Source organism: Tachysurus fulvidraco, chromosome 24 (genome assembly GCF_022655615.1).
Source record: "Tachysurus fulvidraco isolate hzauxx_2018 chromosome 24, HZAU_PFXX_2.0, whole genome shotgun sequence".
Classification (NCBI taxonomy): domain Eukaryota; kingdom Metazoa; phylum Chordata; class Actinopteri; order Siluriformes; family Bagridae; genus Tachysurus; species Tachysurus fulvidraco.
The window spans coordinates 9,839,050-9,862,403 of NC_062541.1; the positions used below are offsets into that span (position 1 = coordinate 9,839,050).

Consider the following 23,354-nt stretch of genomic DNA (forward strand, 5'->3'; position numbering starts at 1 on the left):
GCTAAAGATGTCTCTGTTCTATTTACAGTACAGAGAGGTTTCTATAGGGTCCCATTACAACTCAAGTGAAGATTTTAGAAATTCAGAAGCCAAGCTGCTTCCCCATCTGACAGAAATTAATGTACCAAAAACTATAGCACCACACTGTGAAGTTTATTTTTTTAAATCTGTGTGTGTGATGTGTGCGTGCATGAGTGCATGTGTGTCTTTGTGTATACAAGTGTGGTTGAAAAAGTGTATGAGAGTATGTCTTGGGTATTTTGGCTATGTGGGAATGTGTTAAGCAAACTTCCAGTGGTCTCCATTGAAAGCACACATTGGCCAGTGAATAAAGCAGCATCAGTGTTTCACGTCAATCCATTATATGGTGAAAAGTCTTTTGTTATTTGCCAGGAAAATTTAGAGAGCCTAATTTGTCAAGTTTTAGTTTAAACAAACATGCAGTAACAATTGTTGGGACAATATTTATACAATAGAAGCCATATGGCCACATATCATTTTGGGAAAAATCCTGCTGTCACTTTAAAGGAGTCAGGTAATACAAAGACTTCTAGAAGACTCAGAATCTCCTAGAATGTGTCATTATTGTCTCGGTCACAAGCAGTCAAGCATTTACATTTACATTTATGGCATTTGGCAGATGCCTTTATCCAGAGTGACCAGGTTTTTATTTATTTATTTTTTCCAACATACACATTTAACAAAGAAGGGAAAAGGTGCTAGTTCAAGTGTTTAAGGAAGATGTAACTTAGTGACTCAGTTGTTCTGACATCTAGGTGAAGGATATTCCACCACCTTGATGTTTCTCCTCTGCTGGACTGGAGATGTGTTTTTTCATATCAGGTTCACTAAATCAGGTTTGTCACCAGAACAAAAGTCTCCAGCTGAACGTTATAACTGGAACAGCTCTGGTCCCTTGGGGCAAGTGTCCCACACTAGGCCTTTCTGTTCCAACTTCTCACTCATGGAATTGAGTATAGCTTTGACTTGGTAGAGAAATGTGCTCTATGGAGAGTGTTTTGCCAGTCAAATTGTGAGCCTTCCTGGAATAACAACACTGAGAGGAATTTCACCTACTTTGGAACAGGAGGATACAGAAACGAATATCTTCAAGGGAAAGGTAGGGGGCAGCACTTGCACTTTTGATTTAAGGGAATAGCAATTCAAGCTCCAGTACTATAATTTGCTGGATAGGCAATGTGTGTGTTAGAGAGAACCAGACAGACAAAAGTCCTCCTGTGAGAGTACAAAGCGTTATGGTGTCTGCACAGATCTTGGCTATTTAAAGTGATTTACTGAACATTGTGATTATGACAGGCAGGAGAGAATTACAGGGAGGGAATATAAAATTTGGATGTTTAGGAATTTGATGGGTTGGAGCTCATGGAGTTTCCATTTAGATAAAATGTGTTTCTTTTTTTCTTGTTTTTGAAAAAAGATTTTATAACATATTTCACAGGAATTAAACTAAATTCAACTAAAATTGCTGTGTTGTTTGCTCTATAAAAAAATCTAAAAGAATGAAACCATTAGTAGATTTACTGAGATTTAATGAAGGTGTTAAGAGATGTTCATCTGAAATCAACTGAAATCATTTTCTCAATATGAATCTGCTCTGTCTAGACTCTGCTGTGTATGGGAAAGGTCCTGGATTCACTGGAGTCTCATTTAAAGCCTCCAATCTACACTTGGCTCTCCTAGCATTTTTATGCTGTTTGTTTATACAATGCCTTCAAACTCTTCAGCTTTTTTCTGCTCCCAATTTAACTAGTCCTACAGGAATACAGTGAAATATGTGCATTCAGAGCCAATGGTCTGTGCATAGGGTCTGTGCCAATGGTTTATGCCACCAAAAGAATTACAGCCTCTAATGAAAATCAAGTGAAGTTATAAATGTGCAGTCACTATTAAATTACTCAATAATCATATAACATCATTTCCCCAGCACATGTGGCAAACTTGCACACCATTAGCAGCATAATGTAGTACATGCCTCTCTGACACACACTGGAAAAAGTATAAAGAATGAGACGATATCTCTGTTCAACAATGCTAACGCTCACGTGAACAATAATAACTGCCATAGCCAAATTACTAACAATGTAAGAACATATCAAGAACAGATTTTTAGGCAAATTTCAGTGCTTCTGAAATTGACGTTAAGGAGACAGATTTCACTGTTTTTTTTTTGTCTCCAGATGTGCTTCAGCCACAAAGTTGAGGTATTGGTGGAGGGGTTACATATGTAGTCCAGGCCTGGATGCTCGAGCTGGACTTGAGATGTCCAAAGATGACTTTTTGAATGGGTATTAACTCAGTAGTTCCTTCCTCAGAGTTATAGCATAGTCAGAGTTATGTTGCTCTCGTTTATTGGAGTCACAGACTTTTTCATTTGGCTGATGCTTTTATACAAATTGACTTGAATCGAGACAGGATAGAACCAAGAAGTTGAAGGTTATGGTTCAAGGACCCAAACACTAGCATCTTAGCAGTGCAGGGATTTGTCCTCATAACCTTATATTATCACTAATTGCCCATTGCTTTAACCACTGAACTAAACTTTGGCATTGTAGATATATTGAAACAAACTGATACAAATCTTGTGTGGTAATGCAGGAACTGTCATAATTCAATAAGGGCAGTTGTTATAAGCATAAATACCATGCAAGGCTTGAGGAAACATCTTGCCCTAATTGTCTCAAAAACCTTTCAAAGAGTCAGACTAAGAATCATTTTCACAACTGTTCCAGTCGTAAACACATGAGAATTAAAGCACATTATGGGTAATGGACTGTTAAAGCGTCTGGGACTCACTGAAACTGTCTGGGCTGAAAAACATACAAAATAAAAAAAAATCTGAGTTTAACAACATTGACTATGCACAGATAATTACATCCACCAGAACCCCATTTCCGCCTGTTCTCTCACATTCCTGTATGCATGCCAAACCCCAGTAAACCCCTGAGCGAATTTAGTCATGGCTAGGTTATACACAATAATACCTGCCCTGATTATCATTAGCTGAAATGCACAATTGAATTTTTGTGTACTAAGTACAGTATTAATAACAGTTCTCTATGGATGGTGCATTTGTATGTTATACTATTAAATAAATGTGAATATTTAAAAGGTAGTTAAAAGGATATTAAAAAGTTAAAACTTGAAAGCTGCATTTGGTTTGTGCCTCTCTGGGAAGCTGTATAGGATCTTAGAATAAAAATGTTTCACTATCAGAAACGCTAGTGAGTAGAGCTAGGTATCACTAAATGATCAAAACACATTATTAATGTTTTCACCAGGACCTTTACAAGTAACAACATGGAAAAGTACAGTGGTTTCCTTGAGCCATGCATTTCTTGGCATTCAGCTGTGGGCTGGTAGAAAGGCAAATACGCATATTACTCATTAATTTCCAGTCTCAAAACCACACAGACTATAATTTTAAGCTACAAAGATGTAATCAACAGAAAATTAAGATTAATCTGAATCAAGGAAGATAAGATGATGGTGGTAAGGTCACGTAGTCTCGGCACATGAACGCTTAGTCCAGACCTGACCCCCAAAAAAAACACTATTGTGAGTGAAAATATCTGGCTCAAAGATTGTGAGCCTCTGTAGGGTGGGCAACTTTATACTGTTATGATTAAAAACAAGCAGTAGTGAAGGAGAGCGCGTAGGCTGGAGAGAGAGAGAGAGAGAGAGAGAGAGAGAGAGAGAGAGAGAGAGAGAGAGAGAGAGAGAGAGAGAGAGAGAGAGGGCACTGTTCTTTAGGTTGGGACTGTTTGGGCTGCTGTTTCCCAGATTTGTTTTAAAAAGAGTTGTTAAGCAAACTGGCAGTGGGAAGAGTGAGGTGAGAAGGTAGAATTAGTGATCCATGGTCTAACTAGGCAATCCTGTGGTATTATGTCATGGGGAGAAAAAAAAATGTGTGACTGTGTGTGTTCCTGACACTCACTTTTTTCCCATAAAGTGACTCATCAATGTCAACAACCTGCAAAGAAATGGTGGTGAATAAAAAGACCCTTTGTGTAACTGCTTAAAGCACTACATTGTGCTGTGTTCTAATTGTGCTGATGGCCTGATACAACCTCTGTATGTAAGGGAAAAGAGGGCACCCTACTGAGGGATCCAGTGGACTGTACAGTAGTATTCAGGGGAGAGTGCAGGAGGAGCAGAACATACCCAGTAAACATGTACATTTTAGGTGGTTGGTTTTGTTTTGAGTGAAGGTCTCGGCTTGGCTACTGTGAAAATTGACTCACTCAGAAGTGATATATCAGATGAGACAGAATGAAACCCAGAAAAACAGTAGAGCAGAACCCAGATACCGTTACAGCTTTGCAGTATTCACTGTGTGTTGCTTACCATCAGTGTGCTGGTTTGTAAGGAAGTAAAGAAAACTATATGCTGAAAAATGTGCACTGAAGCTAACACTGTGCAGGCGCTGTGCAGGAAACCAAAGCCTGTCAACTGGATTGTGGACAGAGACTTTTTGTTTGATCTCAGACTTGAATGCCTCTCACAATTTAATGGAAAAATTTGGAGGTCTGTTCAACCCCTTGCATTTCTTTAAAGTTCACTCTTTGATATAGAAGTTCCTCTTGGTGCATTCCTGCTGGGCTTACACAATAACTCTGCAGGATGGCAAACCAAGTGCATGTGCTATAGTCAGTGTGCCTCGGTTCAGCTGAATGCGTACAGATTTATAGGTTTTGGGAGACTTTATTTGATTTTTAAATTCGAAGAGATGTTATTATTCCTTTTCTAATCTGGGTATTGGGAATACCAACCAATAACAGCAGCATAATTTGTTAATATGTGGTGAAATTTGGTGTGTATTCTACTCTGATTGGGTGTGTTTTGCAGGACTCATGAGGTTTGAAAATCATTTGACAATTAAGAGAAAGTGACATGGGCATTGGCACATACAGATTTCTCTCTTTGTTAGTGTCAGTAAATCTATCAAGATGAGACTATAACCCTGCACCTAGGAAATACGAATACAAGACACTTTCACCGAGTAGTAGGTCACCTCTTTCTAGTAACTTAATATAAAGGCTCTTTGATTAGGGAGGGTTTGGTTTTTACTGATTAGCTGATATTCTAAAAATCAGGAACACACAGAACCAGGAACACTTTGAGGAAATAACGTGGAAACTACACAAAATAAAAGTACATTGTGAAGCCATCATATAATTATCCTGTTATTACAAAACCTAAATGGCAAAGTAAAAAGTTTTACATTATGTTAGCTAACATTTTTTATGGGATTCCACTTTGCAGCTTTCATTTGTTCAGTAGACCATCTAATAATTGTACCATTAGCCCACCACTATAGTTGCTGCTTATAATTAAAGGCAATCCCTTACATTAAATGTGAGGAGGACTACCAGAGAAATGTACACATTATGTATAACATGATATACTGTATACACAATGAATGCACAATGAAAAACCTCTTAGGATTTAGGCCTAAGTATCTGACATATATTTCCTCCCTACTAGGGTTGTTCATAGATTTGTCTAAATAGATACATTAGATTGTGTTTATAGAGACATTAAGAACTTTATAGCTGCAGTCTCAGACACTTTTATATCCAGTACATGAAATATTAAATTAATTTCTCTTAAGCAATTTATTAGAATCAAAAAATTAAAGTCTAAATTCAAACAAATATTTAAACACATACTTTAGCAGCGCAACAGCTGATAAGTAAATAGCCAAAGACACGCTTTCACCCAAACAAGTGCTCATGCCAAAGTGCATGTCTCATGGGAGGGATAAGAGACGTCTGTGAAAAAACAAGCTGGCTAGAAAAGAGTGGCTCAATCTCTATTAATGCGATTATGATCACTATTATTTTCTTCAAAAGAGACTTGGAGGACTTGTATCAGCACAAACATGAGCGAGCAGCTCTAATGCTGTCTTAATGATTTCCGTGCCCTGCTTTTATTATCTGGATGGCGAGACCCAGTTTGACCTCCATATTTGAAGACCCAGTCAAATCATGAGTCAGAGGCCTGTGAGATTGGAACCACGTGGAACCTGTGCTTCTCTATTATTATAACATCTCACACACACACACACACACACACACACACACACACACACACACACACACACACACACACACACACACACACACACACACACACACACACACACACACACACACAATGCATGAGGCAGACTGCAGATCCAGATGGCTAGAGGGGAGGAGAAGGATAGTCCAGCCAGCACAGTCAGGCCAAAACACATGGAAAGGCTAGACAAACACGTTACTGACCCAAACAAGAATCACCTTCATGTACAGAATCAGTATAAATCCCCCTCAATACAAAGTCTGACAAATGTTTTTTAGAGACTAATGTGGATTTTTCTAATGCATGGCTGGATCAATCCACTAGTGAATGGCTCTCTGTGCAGCTTATGGAGGTTGAATGATAGGGGGCTCATTTCTGCTATAGCAATTATCTTGTTCCCTAAACCTGCTATTTAATGGAAATACTTACTCCATGCCAAACTATGTGGCTGTCCTGGCCATCCTTGACACGATAATACATTCCTGTACTCTCTAGCCTTTGTTTGTGTTTTTTTCTTTCACTGGAGACATTATCTCACAAGGTTACCTTGTCAGGGCTGGCCATTAGGTTAACAGCTGCAACAAAATGGTATTAAACAAAAGTATAACTCTAACTTTGGACATATTTATGAGTCTAATACCAAATTGCCAACATAGAACATTTTCTTATGTCATAAAAGGAGCTTCGTATAAAGAAAATTAGACTATTAGACTGCAGACTACACTGGACCACAGGACTTTTTTCCATTTTCAAATGTGTGACTAAATGGCTATTACAGATATTATGATAGTTACGAATAATCTTTAGTGACTATGTTAAGTGTTTTGTGAAAAGGCATTAGTTTGGTCAGAACTTAAGAACGTATTCTTTCTCTCTTTGTGTGTGATTAAATTTTTATTTTTGGAATTTTCAAATAATTTCTTTCTTTCTATTTTTTAAGGAATATATTAAATTAATCCAAATTTATCCATGCTGGACTACTGTCATTTTTTGTCACTTTGGCTAAGCTTTGTGGGCCTCAGCATACTGAACATGTATTCAAAGACAACAAACAAGACAACAAACTGTCAATGTGTCACGGCTAGACAAAGGCGAGTGAGGATCCAAATGCAGTTAGAACTTTTAGTAAACAAAAACAAGAAACAAGCAACGGATAAGCAGACAAAACAGGGCAGAACACTGAGCAGAACAGGGAACAGGAACAGAGACGTAAACAGACAACATACTACACCAACAACGACTAACACCAGGGAAGTGAACAGAGTAGATATAGTGAACAAGAACCGATAACAAAGATTGAAAGATTGAGTACAATTAGTGTCCATGGTAACCAAGAAGTGGGCGGAGCACACAATTAACAACAGGGCAAGGCAGCAGACAGAAACAAAGGAAAACACAGACAGACTCATTACACAATGTCTTTATATTCCTTTGTAGACTGTCAGAAATATTTGTGGCACTGATTGATATATTAAATCCTTTTTTGTTGCAGATTAGCTCAAGTGCCATTTTAGTACATGATACATGATCTTTGGAGCTCTTCCAGGGTGGTTGTATCCACAAACACCCTGGAACTTGATCTATTGCCTGTTTATAACAAAAGGATTGGCCAGAAATCCATAGTACTGGTGAAACAGGTCAATAACCCACAACTGTTCTCAAATGGCAAATTTCAGAATGTAAATTTATCTTCCTCAGTTAGCCAGTATTTATTGTACGGAATGATGTGCAATAAATATTTACCATATGCTTCGATTTGATGACTACAATGGTTTTATTTTTGGAGTAGCCATAGAAATCTTTAACATGAAGCTACATTCTACTTTTTTGGTTTGTCTTTAAATCTTCGATATGCAACATTCAGAGAGGATTCCAAGAAGCTCTTAACTATTATGATTACTCCTGACAAATATTTTTTTCTAAATGATTTAAATTATAATTATAATTTATATGGTACAATATAAGAAAGTGACTATAAAAAACATTTCAGTCTACTTTGTATGATACGAGGTGCTGAGAGAGGATAATACTGTTGTGGTCTTCGAAACAATGGGAAAGTAATGCAAAAATAATAGTCATGGAATGTTCAGCTGCACAGTGCTGTTATATGGCCTGGATAAGAATTTTAGGCCATAAATCAAATTGATGAGCCCTCATTTGGAAAAACGGTCTTGATCTAGATGAGATTTCTGCTAAAGGAATACACCAAAAAAAATATACTTCCCATGAGGTGCACACTCATGTTAATATTCTCATAGGAAAAAAAGGAAGAAAAACAATCACACCCATGTGGAATGGCAAGAATGAGAACCTTTCACACCTTGCTTCCTACACAGTAAATCCTACAACGATACCTCCTCAAACCCTGGCAAAAACGAGCCAAAAATTAACACAAAATAAACAATGTCTGATTAATTTTTTTTTTTTAAATAAATTTTCTTAATATTTCATACGTTATCTTTTATGCTAAGACATATGCTACTTGTGATCTTTATGTGACTGGAATAACTTAAATAGTGTTTGAAATCCTATGTGAATATAAACTGTCATGTGGGATAGTGCTGTGTATGTTCGTGTGCATCACTATAAGTGAAATAGAAGGGGAAATGTGTGTGTGTATGCTTGCCTATAGGTACCATGTCTGTACATTTCCATGCAGTCTCATAATTCATATAATGATGTCTATAATGCAGTAATAATTATGTTAAATTACTCATGATACTGAATAATTGAGGTAATTGTTCAATGCTTAGTGTATAAGCTTTTGAACTGTCCAGTATGACCAGACAGTCAAACATATTCTCCTCCCTTAGTGTTCACTCCTGTGTTCAGCCACATACTGTATAGGAAAATGCAGTTTCCAAATGAGCAGTACTGCTTTCCTTTCTCCTCTCACAGGCAAACCAACTGAAAACAATTACAGAAACATTCCAGCCATGTGCAAAAGAGTGGGAAAGGGGGCAGAGAGGGAAATGGGTGGAATGGATGAAGGCTGGAGTGTATCTGAGGTGACTGGCAGTGCAGATGGTGAACACGGCACAATCCAACTCCCCAGATAATGAGATGTGACTTTATTTCACACATATGCCCACTGAGATTGAGATGCCTCCTGCTGAAGCAGGAAAATCCTGTGGCAAAAATCTGTCCAGAGATCTGTTCAGTGTCTGGATCTATTTGAACCCATTTGAAGTCCATTTTCAAATTCTTATGTTTCCCTGCAAATCATTGCAAGTCTTTAAATGCATGGATGAGTGTGCTTTAGGTGAATGGCATTCTAGACCCAAGATTTTGAAAAAGCATTTGATGTTTAGAGAGCTGAAGCACTGAAAGTATTGTGTATTTTTATTTAATTTACCCAGTAAATGGCCTTTAATGTAACATTTCATCATTTATAATCAATCATAATATAATGGCATGTCTGAAACGTAAAAAAAAAGTTTTTTTGTTGCCTTGTAAGGTTAGGCAAAATGATCTTCAATGATTTTTCTTTTGAAGAATCTTGTTTATGAAACTAAAAGAAGGAAGTGTTCAAGGAAGGAGGAGCCGAGTGCTATATTTTTGACCATGTTTTATAACCATGCTATAAAACTGTAAGGAAAAAGAAAATATTTTACCAAAAAAAAAATTGTTTCATATATACATCCATTCTCAACACTATGTATCCTGGGTCCTGCAGAACCTGGAGCCTATCCCAGGAGACTGGGAGCACAAGGCAGGGTACACCATGGACAGGATGCCAGCCTATCCCAGGACACAATTGCGCACACACTCACACAACCATTCACAGACTACAGACAATTTAGAGATGCCAATCAGCCTACAATGCATGCCTTTGAACTTATGGAACAAACCAGAGTTCAACAACTCAGCACCACTGAATCCCCTTTGAGATGAATTGCAACACCATGCCTCCTCACCCAACACCAGTTCCTAACCTCATTAATGCTTTTATGGCTGAATAGACAAATCCCATTAGCGATGCTCCAAAATCTACTGTGTATGATGGTCAGGGATCCAAAAAAATCTTTAGCCATATACAGTAGTATCATATTGTACTGAATATACTTTCTTACTTACTTACTTACTTACTTACTTACTTTATTATTATTATTATTATTATTATTATTATTATTATTATTCGTAGTATAGGTGTCTGAAGGAGCGATACAGACGGTCTTTTCTCCCTGCTGCTATAAGACTTTATAATCAAAGCTGCTTCCAGTGAACCAGTCACCATAGTTTCACTGCAATAATAAACAATAACAAAGCATTTTAAACATGTGCAATAACAGAAATTTTAAAAAATGTGCAATATTACCTGTGTGCAATATGTCTTCAGTGTAACCACTACTCTTTTTATACATTTTTTGTTTTTGTATACACTGTATATTATATTATGTCTTTATTCTATATTCTTTTTATATTTTTTTTTGCTGCTGTAACAGAAAAATATCCCCATTGTGGGACGAATAAAGGAATATCTTATCTTATATTACTGTAATTTGATTAAGCAATAGACTGTATTTCTAATAAAAGCATCATCAACGCTGTCTAGGATTTTACTTGTGGAGACTGAAACAGCTGTCTCTAAATTGTTTTTCACTTTCTTTCACTTCTGTCCTTTCTTCCTTCTATTATTAATACAGAATAGTCTTTCTGACGAGCAGTGATGCAGAAGACCAAGATCAGTATCCAGATGTTATCATCACATATTGTTTTAAGCCAAATGTTATCTTTGAAATGCATGATATTTTAAATAGTGTATTAAATAACATCTGCTATTAACATTGTGTTATTAAGCAATGATTTAATTACAAATTATCCATGGGTGTTATTAATCAGTAACATCAATATAGGTTAATATACAATACCTAAAATATAACATCATATTGACACAACACACATGTTGCACAACTGTGCTTTACTCTGCACTTGCCCTTTTTAAGGCAACACTGAAACAACCTTAGGCATTGGTGAGAAATTACATTTTGCTGCCATTAGTCAGTACACAACTAGCCTTCAGCAACAAAATGTGTAGGTTTGCAGGCTGTGGATTCCAGCGAAGTTGATTCTCAAGCAGTGCATATAAGTTAATTTAATATGTAGGGAGGGCTAATAGATTCAGAGAATTGTATTTGTTATTGTGGATTACAGGGTGGGCTTCCCCTTTAACCGGACCCTCCTCACAGAGATGCAGCATTTAACGGACTAAGACTTTGTATTCAGATATGTTCTCAGTGTACTCTTCTTACAAAGTATTTGATTGAGGAACACCCATGTCAGGAAAATAAATCTGACAGGAATAATAATGTTTGAATTGAAGGAGATCATAAATTCTTTGATCAGAGGGGTTATCTTCTAACATACCAGTCTCCACCCAGGAGATGGGACTGGTGAACCTGTGACTTGGATAAGCCTCATTTCATCTGAGGCTCAAAGGTACAATTCAGTCTTTGTCTTCTCAAGGGTTCATATTACAGGTGACTTTGAACTCTCGATACCCCACAGCTGACATCTTATCAATTGAACAATATTACCATGATGACATGTGGATATCAGGCTTGGTCACTTGAGTCAAGTAAAGAGGAGCCCAATCCTGACAGTAGACTGAGGATTATTTACTTTCCCAGATATTGTAAACAAAGAACATAGAATTTTGAATAAATACTTAACTGTTAAGATGAAGTCATCCAATTAATCAGGATTCTATTTTCTACATGTAACACTCATAAAAGTCAAGCTGAAAAGTTACATGCAGAAATATTACTGAAGGTTTTGATTTTGCAATCAAGGTTGAGACAGAAACAGGTATTAACAATATGTGTTAAAATACACTATATGGTCCCAAAGTATGTGAACACCAGACCATTATGCCCATATGTACTTGTTTAGCATACCATTCTAAACCATTAAATTAATGTGGAGTTAGTCCCTCTTTTGCTTTCCTTTGGAAAGAATTAGAAAGACCTCTACGCCTTTGGAAAGAATTAGATTTTGGATCATGGCAGTGGAGATTTGTGGCCATTTAGCCACAAGAGCATTAGTGAGAATACTTTCAATTAGTCCATATAGTATAGTATTCCAGTATTATATACAATAAATACAAAATAATACTATATTGTCAAACATTTGTGGATGTCTGACCATAACACCCATGTGTACTTTTTGAACTTTCCATTCTATATTTAATCTCCCTTTGCTGTTACATTAATTTTTCCACTCTACTTGAAGGAATTTCCACTAGAATTTGGAACATGGCTATGGGGTTTTATCCATTTAGCCAAAAAGATCATCAGTGATGTCAGGAACGGATGTTGGGTGAGGATGCCTGGTGTTCAAATTCATCCTAAAGGTGTTCAGTGTGGTTAAGGTCAAGGATCTGTGCAGGCCACTTGAGTTCTTTCACTCCAGCCTGGCTTTATTTATCCTGCATTATTATGCTGGAACATATTTGGACCCTTAGTTTTCAATGAAGTGAAATCTTAATGCTAGAACAGAAAAAGACATCCAGGATGCACTTACAACATTCCAGCATCAGTTTGGGGAAGATATAGATGTGATAATCAGATGTCCACATAATTTTGGACGTATAGAGTATGTCCTGTTCATAATATGGTATAGTAGCTATATTCCTCAGCAGCCTCTTTATCACTATTGAAGTTAATAAATTAAAAAATGCAGACAAACTACAAATTCATCTGTCCTGAAGACTTTTCTTTGTCAGGAAACAAATTACAGCTTTATATATCACTGTTATCTCTCCTTCCCCAAATGAATCACAAAAATTCACTACATCAGCAGTTTTTAATTTTAAGTCTGCTGCTACAGAATTTGTAACAAATGAGTGCATTAATATAAACTTTGCAGCCAGCATTAAAATCTGTGCTGTTATGGAAACACATTCTGACCAATAAAATTTAACAGGTCTGTGGAACATTTTGCTATAGCGCTTAATAGGAGGAGAAATTACATACAAGGACTTCTCTACAGTGAAATGTGGAAAGCAAAAAAACTAACAATTTTAGCAAAGATTTTATGGATGAAGCAACATGAACATTTCATCACATTTAAAATTAGACACCTTAAATGTTCTTGACATTCTGTGACATGACTTACAAATTACAGAAAGCAAAGGTTTCAGTTGTATAATCAAGTAAAAATATTTACCTTCTAGCAAATATGGCAAGTGAACAATTTGAAAGCACTGCCAAACTTCTCACAGATCAAAGCTTCCACATGCTGCTTAGAAAATTACTGCACAAGCGCTCACATGGTGATGAATATTGCTGCTTGTAAGACATGAGAATTTTTCTTTATTCCTATCCACTCTGTGTGTCTAAATGGTAGGAAAGAGTTTTTTGTGCTTAAGAGTTATTGGCAAATCACCAATCAGCAAATCTCTGGTTTGCATTATAGCAGCAGCAACAAAATAGAGCTTTGATTGGCTGCATCGAGGAAGGAAAAACGGACAGAGACAGTGCATGTAACCAGCTGTAAACCACATGAAACACTTTGGTAATGGTTTAAAAGCACAAAGTAATTAAAATACTGTGTTTATTGGCAAGAGAATATCCTTTGGGATGATTACTTAGTAACTGCTGTATCTTGGAAGTTTATTCAAAAAGTTGAAATAAGGTTAGGTATATCAATCTATACGTATCTGTCTTTCAAATGTTTTTCCTGAGGTTTGTTTAAAAAATGCAGAAAAATGATGGATTTTTCTTTATTCTCAGCATTCTGTTTTTATGTCTTTCTCTTTTATCTCTCCAAACAGGGCAAGAGTCCAGTCTGTTGCTACCATGGGCTCCATTCTTTCAGAACATTAGTGGCTAGTTGTGTTTGGGAGCTGGATGACCTAGCGAACATATGGGTGTTCTCATCATTGGTCATCTTGACAAGCTTGTCTGTTCTGTGACGCAAAATGATCGGGTGGTCTGTATTTTATGTGGAGAACCTGGAGATAAAATATGACAAAGGCATCTCAGAACTGCCTGACTCCTTCGGAGGTAAACAACTATAATCTGCTTATTATAATGCTAGTGTTAACACAGCTACAAGAAAGTACGATAGATGAGTATTTTATGATTTAATTTAAGCACAGGTAACAGTAAAGCCAATAACCAGATTAGGTTACTAAGAAAAAAGGTATTCTTAATACATTTAAAGATTACAAACTATAATATAAAGGATTAACTGAATAAAGATAATAATAATAATAAAGACATGACATTTAAAATAGTACTTCAGTGACGATGAGAATGAACTACAGAGCAACTGTTATCATTCATCTATTCCATAAAGCAGCCTAAATGAACTGGGTGAAAACATGTAAAACAGAACTCAGTTTTTAAAATGGAGTTTAAATAGCCACCAAAGCCCTATTATTTATCCTAGTTCTAATAAAATATCTGTTACTAGTTCTGCTCCTATAGCTGGTATGGAGGGGAAAACCTTGGCTGCAAAGCACAAAGAAAAGTTATAATTTAAGTTTTATTTGAAGGACCTGAAGTGTGGAGCTGGCTCTCTTCTGTTTTTCGCTCTAGTCTGGGAATCCCATGTCATGATTTGCTGCCAGATACGGTTCATTGGAAAAGGGGAGCAAGAGCACTGAATCAAACGTTTAAGCAAATAATTAAAACAATCCCCCAAACACACCACATCAGCCTACTATTTAATCTAGCATAAAGCAAGTCCTTTGTTTCAGTTGGGGTCTGATGTTCAGGTATAGAGCTAAACAAAACATAGACTAAGTGCCTCCAGCTGGACTTCAACTGTAATTATGGAGGCTCAATCACTGACCTGAAGGTTTTGCTTGGTTTTTGTAAGAATAATAGCACAACATTTAAGAAAAACCTGCATACAAAAAAAAGACCTTAAAAAACACAAGGTAAAGATGCACAAGGCAGTTGATTAAGACATAAGAAAGTCATTCTACAAAGCAATACTAAACGTCACTTATAGTTAAGTCACTGAATTGATTAGTCCAGTGCTTAAATTCTACCCATTGGTTACCTGGAACATGAATTAGTTTAATATTTTCTTCAAGTTAAGTAATGTAATCTGGGTCGATAGATCCACTACTTCAAATCATCTATCATCAAACATATTTATTGTACTGAAATAGTGCTGATAAACAAACGTTGATTCTATTGCTAGAGCCATTAACAAATGCCCAGCAGTGAGCTAAGATGCTGCTAATAGAGCTGATAGTGAGCAAAGGAAAAATAATAACCGCCACCATATAAGCATCTCTATTTCTTTCTACTGCCACTGGAATGGAAAAAAATATTGCAGTCTAGTGCGTTTTCAAAGGGGTAAAAACGAGAAAGCTAGAAATATGCAGGAGAGATGAGAATGTGAGAACAAGACCTGGCAGGACATAAGAGAGTTAACACAAAATTTGAGGAAAAAACACAGCCAAAATGATGGACAGGAACTCACAGACAGCAAATGAGGTACAGAAACTCAGTGTTGTTACTACCACCATTGCGCAGTATTTCATGCTCAACACTCAGAGTGCAGTACAAAGCCAACGCACGTTCAAAAGTCGGAAGCTATTGATGATACTAAGATGAAGCCCCATTGGGGCCATATCACTTTGCAGATCCAACATTTAACAGCAGGGTTTCATTCATCAGCCTTTAACTCTTTCAGCTGCAGCTGTACATCAAGGATGCATTTGTATACATACAGTAGTGTGTTCTAGGTCTTTTTCCAGGCTGTTGTTAAATGCCTCCATGCCCTGTGCCTTTCTATGTAAAACAATAAAATATTTTTCTTATTTTTATTTCACTGCTTGCTAATGAAAGCAAGTGCATTGTGTACACATATGCAGCTTATGACTACTTCTACTACTTTCTAGATTTGTGTGCACCATGTTTATGAAATGATTCCACATGAACATCATGCTCTATCCATTTTGGAAGTTACGTTTGCAGTCATTAGTGTAAATCCAGTCATACTGTGGATTTACACACAAACACATCTCATGAAAATGTTGACATTTAAGAAGGTGTAAGCCAGGGTCAAGAGCTAGCATACAGTACACTCAGTATCCATATTTCCTACTGTAGCCACAGTGTTTTTACAACTTTACCTGCTTGATTAGTGAACATATTTTGAGAAGTGAGAACTTTATATTAAAAGAAAGCCAATATAGCTAACCTATTCCAGCCAATCTAAAGTGAGTATCTTTCATAGTGTAATGTTTATTTATTCTGATTAGTGTTAGATTTCAGCAGCCTTGGAGCAGCTCAGACAACGTTCCTAACAAAGCATATAGTTCACTTTATTAACATTTGTCATAAAACGAATAAAAATAACACTCCGAACACTATTTACTAAAAATTTTATTTCTATGAAGAATATAAGAATAAATAAATAGTGATCAGCTTAACTGTCATTTACTCCCCAACTTTCCCTTATATGTTGTCTCTTTTCATGACCATGTTAGTTTATCTACAAAACATGGGAATTCACTGACGATGTGAAGATGTGAAACCTGTTGGAAATAATCTTAGTTGACATCTCACCGTGACTTATGAAATGTGCGCACACACACAAGTACACACGATCTAATCGCTAGCGTGGCCTAAGTATTGTGCTGATTGCAGACCAAACTTGTGCCAAAGTACTGTTTCCGATAGATTTGAGGGTGATTTCTCATCTGCTGTTTTGCTTCAGTCTGCAGTTCCTTAAGTGGGGAGTGGGTGGAATTACAGTCTTGTGGAGCAAGAGCACAGAATACAGAAAGTGAGTAAAGGCAGAGTGCCTGAGAAAGGAATGCACTTCTTGCTTTGTAGCACTGAGTGCCTGAACTTTTTTTTGTCTTCCCTTTCAGGGAGCAAAAAGCAGTGAGGAACAAATGGTAATGGTGAGAGATGGGGGTGTGGGTTCCTGAAAGACAGGCAGGCGTTTGCTTTGCTTTTCCTGGAGAATGAGTGGTATTCTCCTTCATTTCCTGTTAGCAGGTATGAAACCTACCCTTTCTGCCAACATGCAGAAACTCTTTAAATTTTTCTTTGCTTTCTTTGGGAATGATAAGAACTAAAATACACAGGATTCTCAACTGGTGTGGTTCTCAACAACATGAAAAAACCCCAACACATTTATGTTATAGGATTAATGCAGCCATGGAATTAACTGTTATGCATGTATTAAATATCATATGAATATTTCCAGACACCAGCAACTGTGTCAAAATGAAAAAGTAAACAAAACAATATGTTACAGCTCACAAAAAAGCTAAAAAATACATTTCATAACAACTATATATATGTGTGTGTGTGTGTGTGTGTGTGTGTGTGTGTGTGTGTGTGTGTGTGTGTGTGTGTGTTAAATATTATTATTATGTAGTAAAAATGCAGGTATATGCATTAAAATGTGCAAAGCTATGGCATAGACTGTGATTCTACAGTATATGTGTGGAGTGGGACAGAATTGGTAACATTCCTCTAAAACACTTTTCCCTGCTGATATAGCATGTCATAAAGGCTGCCCTCTAGTGGTATTACTTAAAAGTATCTTTTGTGACCGCCATACAGAAAAGTCTTTTTTCTCAAACAAACCAAAAAATAATTCATGAATAAAATAATAACAAAATACATATAAATAATTAAATAGATTATGCCCCCTATTTCAGACACTTTATGCTTGCTTCAAAACAAGCATAAAAAAGTTCAAACGCATGATGTTTAATCCAACCTTATTATATCAAGTGTTTATATTTCTGGTTATACTATTCTTGTTATACTAGCTTTTCTGTGTTATTATACATGCTGGTCAAATTATATACACAAAACTCTTCTAGAACAAGTCAATTTGAGCCATGTGACAGCACATTGTCTGTACAATGAGAGTGGAGGTCATTTTACTTTAGGAGCATACTTTCACCAAATAATCCTACATCATTACAAAGAATAAAATGTTGGATTTTAAAAGTCCACATGAATAAAAATCAGAATGTACATTAAGCATTATTTCTGGTGGATTTGGATTGAATATATTTGCTCATTGTCAATAGTCAAGAGATAGGAGATAGGCAGTTTCTTCTTCCAGTAAAACTCTCTTTCCTCTTTTATCCACTTTTATCTTTTGGCAAAAAAAAGTAAGGGTTGCAAGAGTTCAACCTGCAAGAGATACTTCCAGTTGTACTGGGTCTCCATGGGTCTCATGATCGACTCATTCAGCATGGAAAAATCTCAACAGGGAAGTAAAACGGCAGTTCTCCATTACAGACTGAATACAAAAAAAATCCATAACGGATTGGATACAAGTCTTATTCTTTTCTTTTCATGTATTCAGCCTCTCCAGAGCAGGTGACCATGCCAAAGAATTTTCGCATCCACTCCTAGTAGAAAAAGAGCGCTAGAGAAGCACAGCTAGAGAAAAACATAAGCTCTTTAAACACCTTCCCAAGATGGATATGGTTTCTGGACTTAAAAGCTTATAAAGTAGCTTCATTGAGATTATATTGCCCAAATTTAACCATGGAGGTGGTTTGTGTAGGAGCAGAAACTTCTCCATCAGTCAGTGAACAATGGTTATGACTGGTCCATATATCAAAGCCTGAGTCAGATGGCTGGGAGTGCAATAAAGAATGACATACTATTCCAAAGCCCCTGCGTGACAGAGCTAACCAGTATCATAAAAGCAGACAGTAAAGTAACAGGCCACCCCAGAGATGGGCATCCATGGTTACCACACATTCTTGTTATGACTGTCAGAGAGAGCCAAAATATCTCTCTCTGTTATTCTCTGATTTCCTAACTACATTGTGAGGAGGGTTAGGAAGGGGAACTGAGCCACATCGCTGTAAAAACACTCTGATTGTTTGCAGTGGGTGACAATTAGATATGGTTGCTGACATTAAGGTATCTACTACAGTTAAAATCCCACATGTGCCATGTGCCATTGGTGCCCAGGGATTCTTTTGAATGCAATTAAGAGGCATTTACATTCTTACTGTAGGGACTGGAAGGAAAAAAAAATATTAGAGCCCCCATTTTACTCAATTCATAAGGGCTAAAGAATCGTTTTCATTTAAAATCATTGAAACATTTGTGGCATTGGTGGTCTGGAGGCATCTGGAGATGCATCTGAAAAAATGTTCTCAAAACTTTTTAGCAAGTGGTATATCTTGAATAAAGTAAGTTGATCTAATATGTAAGGCCCTCAACTCTCAGTTGTATATGTAAGGCACCCTGGATAAGGTTGTCTACCAAATGTAAATGAATATAGATGAATGGCAAACTCAGTACTGAAGCAAATGAAGTTAATTTTAAGGGAATGCACAGTACATTATCACTTAAAGGATTAATCAAGTGGATTTCAAACTATCTCTATTGTAATAGGTAATTATTTGGAATAATCTGGACAAATTTCTGGACAGAACCAAGAATCTATTTGTAAAGTTGCAAAAAATGCAAAAAACTCTATTAAAGCCACTACATAATGAGAAGTAAAAAGTACAGCCATTACACTATAACAAAAAGACCTTATGATGAGACAGTCCACTAAAGCTTTGTGTATGTAGTTGATCTAACTATATGAATCAACACTGAATCAATACAGTAAAAAAAAACAGGAATCAAGAAACCATTGGTATCAGGTACTGCAAACTTATTGTCTTATTAAGAGTTCAGATGTCATCTTCGGTCAGGGATATAAACATGATAGGTCAGTCATACAAGTACGTTTATTAGGTTCTGTTTGTCATGGCTGTGCGGCATCCATTACTTAACGCTTGCCGAATTGCCAGTGTTTTGTGTTTGTACTATTTTTTTCCAAAAAATTGAAAAATATCTATTATTGAATACTCAAAATGTTTTATGAAAACACATTGTGTCCATGTGTTTCTTCAGAAACTCCACTTCCTCATTACTCCCAAGTAAAAATAACATCTTTTAGATGAAATACGATATTTAAAGTGCTAATATAAAGCTTACATGCCATGCCAGCTACTGTGCACCTGATGGCTGTTCAAACATACTTTTTCAGGGTCTGACAGGCAACAAGTTTTCATAAGAAAGGCTAGATATTATACAGTAGACAGGATACATAGCACCATACAGACCAAACAACCCCAGGTGTCAGTCAGTGTGAGTGTGGAGCAGTTACATAACTTGCTTTCTAAAACAGCTGTGTGTGTGTCTCCTTTACCTTACTACCTGAAACCTGCAACACAGAGACTAGGAAACAAGAAATCGCTCTCTCTCTCTCTCTCTCTCTCTCTCTCTCTCTCTCTCTCTCTCTCTCTCTCTCTCTCTCTCTCTCTCTCTCTCTCTCTCTCTCTCTCTCTCTCTCTCTCTCTCTCTCTCACACACACACACACACACACACACACACACACACACACACACACACACACACACACAAAGCTCTAAGCTTGTCAAAATACCACAATTAGGTCAATATTAACCTTTAATTAAATAGTTTGCAACAAATTTGGAGCTTTGGCAACCTTAATACCAAAAACCATTGTAGAAATATGGTCAGTAGATTTAAAATAACATTAATATTAAAAATATAAATGCATTTAGATATTAGAGATTATATATTCACAAAAAATGAGAATGCTGCCCTTTTGTTAATCAGCTGAACATTACTCTGTGCCTAGTGTTACCAATGCAATGAGAATTATGCTGGTCTTATGACTGAGAAATAAAGCTCACTGTTTCCCCTCTCTTTCTTTACTGCCCTTGGCTTCAGCTTCACTAGCTTAAAGCAGTGTGATATGAGAAACAATTTCAAAGATGACATGCAGCTGTCTGTGGAAGCAGGCAAAGTAAAGATTCAGTGTGCAATTACCTTGCTCTTCTGCTTGAGGAAGAAGCTCAGGGATATCTCAGGGTCTCAGGCAGGTAGTTTCTGCAGGTATGTTATGTTCTGCTCATGATCTTCAGAAATACAGCAGACACGATGAAAGAAATAAATGAAAATGCTTGTGGATTATCTCAGAACTTAGATTAAGTAAGATATTGATATTTAATTTATCAAAAATGAAGAGGAAAAAAAATCTGGACTTCTTTTTGTTCCTATTTCTGTCTCTGGAGAAAATTAAAGTCCATGCGAGGAAGAAAAATGTCCTTGCAAAGCTGTCTCCCAGTTGACTAGAAGTAGATTTCAGACACACCTTCTGAATGACTGCTCTCTCACTCACTGGTGCAAAGGAGGAGGGAAAGAGAGAGCGAGAGGAGGAAAGTGCAGGAGAGAGGAAGCATGAGGAAGGGTGCTTGGCTTGGCTAGGCTCTGACCACTCTCACTATGCACTCGTACTGGGCTTTTAACTAGGGGCAAAGCACCTGGAAGCTCCACTCTCCTTGGCTCTTGTCTCGATCCCCCTCTTACTAACTCTCTTAGTATTTTTTTCCACTGAAAGAGACAGGGTGTTTCTCTGGTTCCTTTCATACAAAAGGCATGTGTCTGTGGCCAGGCAAAAGGGAGGTAGGAGGGGAGACGAGAATGGGATGGGGTATTCAATAGAGAGGGATGGATTTGAAATTTGGCCACCATCAGACAACCTTGTTCTCCCCACTCACTGTTACCGTCTACCCTGTTTTCCCACCTCCAACAGAGACACATGCAAACCATTTAATTTTTGCACCAATAAATATTGTTATTCAAATTATAGGAAAGAATATGGGATGGCTATAACCATGATTTTCATCTTGAGTATCCTGCAATAAACAGATTCAAGCAGTCTCATTTGAGTGATTGGACATGTACAACAGATATAGTCTGTAAAGCAAAGTCTATTGAAACTTCTGTAGAAACTCTGTTGAACTTTCTTATTATGAACTCCATTTCTTTCCACTGCTCAATATTTTCTTCAGTAGAATGGATTTAAACCTTCACTGATTTTCTAATATATGAAAATTGCCCTCAAAGGAAGGATTTAACCATCAGCATCTAAAAAATAAATAAATAATGATATGCATAGGCCTACATTTAACACATAAAAATGATTATTGTTATTAGCTATTATCCTTATAATTTGGGAAACATAGTATTTGAAATTGAACAAGGTGTATCGAAGCATATAGTGTGTTTTAATAACACAGTTATATAACATAAGTTATAGAAGATTATCATGCTCTAGTTGATCACATGCCAAATTAGACATGTTTTTCTTAGATAATGAACTAAATGAACTCACTCAAAGGCAATTCTTTAGCGACTTCATACCTGAAGGTATTAAAAAAACAATTATCAATAACAACCTTATCATCACATCCTGCCATAATCCCTAATCAGAGCTCACATTAAAAAACTGAGCTATTTGAAGCCATAGCAAAGGACTGGTAGGGCTTTGGATCATGCCAGAGCAGACTTCAGCAACAAGTGGTTTATTGTGCTCAATAGGAGCCACTGTTAGGACCTGCACTGGATGCCTTCCATTCATGCAGCCATAGCTGGAAATCAGATGGGTTATCAGATGCTTATCAGAGTGTGTGTTTCTCGTAAACACCGGATCAGGCAATAAACAGGCATGTGGATAATCCATCCATCCTACTTACATGCACTGTATTATAGTAGTGGACCTTGAAAGAATGAATTGATGGATTTCAGGTTAAACAAATGACCAATTTGTACTTGGTCTTTGTGGGCTGAAATCTGGCAGATTTTTGAATCAGATAGTAGCAGAGAAATTGCCAGAGAAAACGACAGAAAAATGTAAGATAAAGAAAGATTTCTGAAAAACTGCAAATCCAACATTAAAATACACAATACTAAACCTGAATCCACTAATAAAATTGTGAGAATAAAAAAGATATTGAAGAAGCACGTCTCCATTACTGTTTTTTTTACTCTCCACTGTTAGGCCTGTAGAGGATAAAAAAGTAAAGCCATGAATTTGAAGTAAGAATTCAGACTTGATATAGGCTTAACATAAGAGAGAGTTGAAAATAGTTTAATTTAACCTACAGAATATCGTAGGCTTAATCCTGTAACAATTTAAATTTGTGAGATATATATATATATATATATATATATATATATATATATATATATATATATATATATATATATATATATATATGAATGATAGCTTTGGTGAAACCTATATGAAATAGTGGCAGTATTGTGTAGTATCTATAAATGTACAATGTTAACCTTAGGAAAAGTGAAGAGAAAAGAAAGCCCAGGGCTCAGAAGGAAAAACGTACAGCTATACAGTGTGTTAAAACAATTGCAAATGAGCTCAAACCTTGAAGATGCCCAATTAATATAATTTGGTGAATTGATAAACAATTGCTTTCTGTCACTCA

At 36.6% G+C, this 23,354-nt stretch overlaps 1 protein-coding gene across 2 annotated transcripts in view; it reads right to left on the bottom strand.

Annotated features, from left to right (window-relative positions):
- col8a2 (collagen, type VIII, alpha 2) overlaps window positions 1-21,467 on the bottom strand; it is a 37,950-nt gene extending 16,483 nt beyond the window's left edge. Inside the window, exon 1 of one of the 2 annotated variants that reach the window (XM_047807967.1) lies at window positions 20,893-21,467. The gene's annotated coding sequence lies outside the window, so the exon portion shown is untranslated. The remainder of the gene's footprint in view (window positions 1-20,892) is intronic. The other variant, XM_027175628.2, reaches the window with a different exon arrangement.
- Between the last annotated feature and the right edge of the window lie 1,887 nt (window positions 21,468-23,354).